We start from the raw sequence: 6,000 nt of genomic DNA on the forward strand, positions 1-6,000 counted from the left end.
ACGGTGTGGTCAGGTGGATGGAGGATTATTAACATTAAAAGTCAAAACGTGAGTTCTTAAATGATATTCATAGTAACTGTAGGTAAAATAAAACGATATAGACACTATGGTGAACCAGGTAGCAGTGCAGGTTGCAGGATTGAAATGCTGTCTGTCTCTCACAGACGGCAAGGAGCCCCCCCCCCCCCAACAATCCCCCCATCATTTTCTTTATTACTACACACTAAAGGTCAAAGCTCAAAGAGAATCTTCATGGAGTGACTAAAATTATATGTAATTCTGCTGCAATAGCAGGAACAAAGAACTCAAAGAGCACAGTTATTTTCAGAAAGCTGTAATTTTGTAATTTCAAATAAGGACAAAGCTATACGCACAAGCCGATTCATGAGTATTGGTAAAAAAAAATTGAAAGAAAAACGGAGATTATAGAACTATGTTGGAATAACAAAAGGGTTTGATGTGTTGTAGTTAAATGTAAAAGAGAGGAAACACATGCATGCATACCTAGCTCCGTTTGCAACTAGCTCATAAAACCAAGTGGCATTTGGAAATGAGCTTACGAACTGGAAATGGACCAAAATGATGTATGCGGCATGTCCGATACCGGACAGACCGAACGGTACGAGAAGAACTGACACAAAAACCTGAGCTGCTTGCCATGTGCATAGATGTATGTATGCAGAAGATAAGTTTAAAGTGATACATTTCAAACGGGACGTTTATCTCTGATAGGAAACAAGATGAGCATCTCTCTGCTTTCTAATCATCCCACTAGGCTGATTTAAGGAGAGTGGCAACAGCAAATGAGGCGGATTAGCAGACCTTTCCAAAAAATGTCATCCAGCAGATGGTAATAATCTGTTGGTATGTGATGATACATACAGCAACCGTCTTCAGTCAGAGGTCACTTCAGGTTTGTTGCAAGACTGACTGCTACTGGAGATCGTTAATCCTTGAAGATAGTTGGATGATATTAGTTTAGATATATGTGTGTGTATATATATATATATATATATATATATATGACCCTATATTATTTTTGGTATTTTTTCAGTCCTTGTTTTACACGCATGCATGGCTAACATGGTTTGCAATCACATTTTGAACTATTTCCTATGGATAGGGTGAAGAAAGTTCTAGAAATGTTTATCTGGAACTTTGTGGCTAAGTTTACACATTGATAGATGGATAGATAACTTTGTAAAAGTACCATTAAAGGGAAATAAATAACTGCCACTTATCAATTACTTAAAGTATGAAAACATAAAAAAAACATAAACGTATTATATAGTCAACAATTGTAAAAATCGGTAACAAACATTACATTTTGTCAAGTTCCATCATCAAAATCATCAAATATGTTGGTCAATATTCCAGTGATTATGGATCAAAAGCATCTGCTTTTTAGTCTTAAAGGAACTGTGTTTCAGCTGTTTAGCAGTTTTCTGGAAGTTTGTTCCATATTAGTAGTGCATAGAAGCTGAATTCTGCCTCTTATCTAAAGTAATAACTGTCTGTGTTTTTCACATTTTAAAGTCAGACAACTTGATTGAACTACAGTTTGAAATTTAACACTTAATCTGAGGCGTCATTAAGGACCGAAGAGACGTCTGAAATAGTTTTGTAAAAGAATAATCTGTAGACTATATGATGATATTATCTCCTGTGTGAGGGGCCACGAGAGAATGAACGGTGGCGTTTCATGTAAAAAATAGAAATAAAACCACGCTGAAACTCACTGACTCTCAGAGCTCCTCTGTGTGACCCTGACTTCCTTTGCTCACCCTGCACTATCCACCAGAATTCACTCTTTTTTTTCTTTTTCATTCCCCCCTTCCTCCATCCCCTGAGCCTGTATTGTCTCGGGGGACACAAATAAATCAGTGTTCTCCCCCCTTTTTATCTGTGTTGGAAAATAATTAAAAAGAGGGCGCTGAATTGTGTACAAGCTGAATCCTCTGTTCAGTAAGCCACCTCCATCTAAGAAACCCCCACCAACACAACCACCTCTCCTTCCTCCTCATTCCTCTCCCTCCTCTTTTTTTTTTTTTTTTTTTTTTATCTTAATAATATGTTCTGCTCTGTTTAAGATTGAGATCAAATACTCTCTCATAGAGCTGAGGTAATTAGATTTCACTATGTAAATGGCCTTTAAAGCACGCTCAGAGTGTGAGGCCCTGTGCTCACATTTGTTCGCTGCACTGCTGCCTCCCTCAGGTCATTTGTGTATGAATCACTTGGCATCGCTCAGCGCTCCGCCGCCATAGCAGAACATAAACGGGAGCCGCTCACTGAGTCACTCTGGAAGAAGAAAAGAAGGAAAAAAAATGCAAGCGACTTTATTCGTAAAGTCGCTTGCATTTTGAAATAAAAAATAAAAAAAATTACTGTAATAATTTATCATTAGGTCACCATTATTCCAGAAAAATCCCAGAAAGTAGTGTGAGCTGAATTTCACGGTGTGTAATTGAGACGTGAAGCTGCTTTCAGTGATGGATTTGTTGTTGTTCAAATACTATCCTTCAATTTGTTTTCTTTTTTGTTTGGAGTCAGAAGGTTGATGTTGTCTTTCTTATAAAGCCAAAAGAGAGCAGATATTGTCTTAAGGAGACGAAAGGAAGTAGTGACATCACTGATGTAAAAAAAACAGCAGGCTCCTGTTTTTAGTGGTACAGTCAAATCCTGGAAAGGGGACCATATGTCGGGCCTCCTCTCCGTTCCTCGCGGGCCCCCCGTCAAGCCGCCCCTGCACACCAATTAAGCTGCTATTAACATATATTTTTTATTAATTGCCCTATCACCGTGGAAGCACAGAGATGCGTTAAAGGGCCGGTCGGGCAGATCTCGTGGCATGGCGGCGTTCTCACAGAGAGCGACAGCTGAAGGAATCAGGTCAGGTTATATGAGCATGGACAACTCAACAGATTTGTTTGTTATTGATAGCAGCAATCAATTCAATTAGTTTCCCTAATTCACTGAATGCCTGATGAGATTAGCAGGGGGAATGTTTTGTCATTTACTGTCTAATGTATGCATGAGTTTCTCCTTCAGCAGGGAACAGCACTCATTTCTTTTTTTCCTCTCTCTCTTTGTGCACTCGCTGTTTCATAACGACAGCTTTCCATTTCCTCCGGAGTAATTGGACTGCCCTGTTAGATTATCCGGTCTAAATTGTAATACTAATTATAAAGCCTAACAGTTGTGTCGCATCAATAGTCTATTAGGATTAATTAAGATAGGAAGTGACAGCTGACGATTAAGCGCATCAGTCGCAGTTCGACGATGCAGAGGTCAAACGATCAAGTTCCTCTCTGTCAGAGGAATGCCCAGACTCAAAATAAAAAAATAAATGATGCAAATGATGTGCTGTCCTATGTCTGGTGCGCTTTTTAATTGTTTTTATTCTTTCCTTCTTTCTGTTTTTTTTTTTTTGTACTGTTGCATTGCGTGCAGATTTAAAGCCCAGACTGCCGTACTGCAGCGAAAGAAACGATTTCATAATTGATTATGCTTCTAATTAAAAAGCATACAATTAGTGGAAGATATTGATAGTTCAGCATGTGCCTTTTAACCCCGAAGCTGTCCAGCTACTCCCAGAGGAGACGTGTGTCCTTTCGTGTTAATGATGGAAACGACTTTTAGATAACGAGGCTGTCCCAGACAATCAGCTGTGTTTACACACTGACCCGGACTTCTGCTGGCTCGGTCCCTGGATCTCTCTCTGTGCCTTTAGACGCGCCAATATCACTGTAATTATACAACAACAAACCACAGAGGCCGCCGTTTCTATGACGGTGTCTTCAGTCATTCTGCACATGGACTGTTCTCAAATTACAAAGGGAAAAGCGCTGCTCTGAAAAACCTTGAGAGTAAGACAGATTTAACATTGGCATATGAATCGATCAGTATCTAGTTCCTGCCAACATGCAAATTTGAGGCGAATTATTCATACTCCTGACAGTTAGATGTGACATTATTTTTATTTTAATCAAGTTTGTTTCTGATAGAAAATAGGGACATGTCTCCAAACAGAGCAATACAAATGAGTATTAGTTTTGAAAACAATAATAATTTGCTAGTTTTAAATCACATTTTGCTAAAACACAAAAATCTTCATTGGGACTGATCCAGTTCTTTTTAAAATTTCTGATCAGCTATTTTTTATGTTTTCATTAGAATTTCTGTCGTTTATGTTTGGTGATTGGCTCCATGTCTTTGAGGTTGGATGATCTTCTTGCCATCATCCTAATCTGTACCTCCTTCTACAATACTATCAGATCCTGGTTAAGAATCTGGTTGGGCTAAACTAAAAAGTTAGCTAAAAAATTTGTTGTGCTAAACCTGAAGCACTAATCATGAACATTGGTTCTGTTGATGGTAACGCACTACACCAATACGGTATTTAGAGAACGCTAATGCTAAAACTAAAACACAAACTTCAATTCAAATACCTCAACCCTCGAACACCAATTTAAAGTTGACATCATCGTTTACATGTTCTCTTATGACATCAAGTATTTACGTTTGTCTTGTTTTACAAAACAACCACATAAATTAGTGCTTCAGAATTTGTCTGGAAAAATGTATTTACCTAAAGCTAAGTGTGCTAAACATTTTTAGAGTTAGCAAAAGTGCTAAAGAACTAAATAAAAACTTAGCTCTGCTAACTAGTTAGCAGAAGTGTGCACTTTAAACCTAGTCTGCTTGTGGTGTTTACATTTGGACCTATTTATTTGGATATGAAGATGTCTGCTTCTTAGCTTGACAGCCTGCACTGCAAACTCTTATTCTGAAGTATAAAAGGAATTTGTTTTTGTAATATCCTATTACCTTGACATAGTTGACAGAAAGGTTGACAGAACTCTGCTGCTAGCCCTGTATAAAAATGTGTTTAAAAATAAAAAAAAACCCAAGCTTTGCATGTTTCTGAAATATTTGACAGACATAAAATCATAACTGATTTAAATTAAAAAGAAAAAAAAAACTTTATTAATCCCAAATAGAAACGAAGTGCTGTTTTCACCACGTCTCATTTCATCCAGGCACCCTCAGAGTTGTGAAATAAATTCTTCACTCAGAATAAGTTATTTAAAAAACTATTTGTTTAAAAATGTATTCTAAAGTAGGAATTGTTTTTCTTTTTCCAGAAAATAACAACAAATCTTGCCCTATGCTGTTTATTTTTTTTTCTCTTTTTTTGTCAGTGCAAATATTATATCTCATGAGCTGGATGCATCCATTCACCTCCACTCGGTGGTTCTGATGTCCATCAGCGCCGTCACCTCACAGTATAACAGCTTTAGCTGGACGCTTGTCTGGATTCTCCCTCTACCTGCACTAGTTTTCTTTCCCCAAAAGTGCAAAAGCATTCGTGTTTGACATGGACATTCACTCCAAATTCTACACTCCCTGCAAATTTGAACATATTTGTCTGTCTTCTGCCTTGCTGGTAGGCCGGGAACAGACTGGCAGCCTGTCCGGTGTGTACTCTGCCACCTGCAGCTGGGGACGGCTCCGCAGCTGCCATGACCCTGAGGAGGACGATGGGGATATGAATCAAAATGAAGGTGGCACGGCCTGCATCAGCTGCCACTACAAGACACATTTGATTAGCCGTTCAGAATCTGAACTGTTTAATTACAAGCTTAGAGTTGTATTTAATATGAACTGCTTTCTGTTCTGTGCAATGTTTATTTACTTGCGTTGTAATATCTGTGTTGCTCATGTACAGTTGTTAAAACTTGGCAGGAATTCCTATGTCTGCATGTTCACCCTGAACACGTAATCCTGGGATATTGAACTGATTCATGTATTTCATCTAAATATGAGTAGTTACTGGTGGTTTAATCTGATATCTTACACGGTTGTTCAGTGTTTCCTGCAGAAAACTGCTAACCCGCGAGCTACGGCGTTCCACCAGAGGCCCACTGCATTTTGGTATTAAAAAATGTTACAAAAATTTTGAGGTGTACAAGCAGGCATCATAATTTGGAAATGGTG

The 6,000-nt window shown here is 38.4% G+C and overlaps 1 long non-coding RNA gene across 1 annotated transcript in view; it reads left to right on the plus strand.

Annotated features, from left to right (window-relative positions):
* LOC103463974 (uncharacterized) overlaps positions 1-5,745 on the plus strand; it is a 68,637-nt gene extending 62,892 nt beyond the window's left edge. The window contains exon 3 of the long non-coding RNA XR_533563.1: positions 5,454-5,745. This is a non-coding gene — a long non-coding RNA (uncharacterized LOC103463974). The remainder of the gene's footprint in view (positions 1-5,453) is intronic.
* The last annotated feature ends 255 nt before the right edge of the window (positions 5,746-6,000 follow it).

The sequence above is a fragment of the Poecilia reticulata genome, linkage group LG4 (assembly GCF_000633615.1).
Source record: "Poecilia reticulata strain Guanapo linkage group LG4, Guppy_female_1.0+MT, whole genome shotgun sequence".
Taxonomy (NCBI): Eukaryota; Metazoa; Chordata; class Actinopteri; order Cyprinodontiformes; family Poeciliidae; genus Poecilia; species Poecilia reticulata.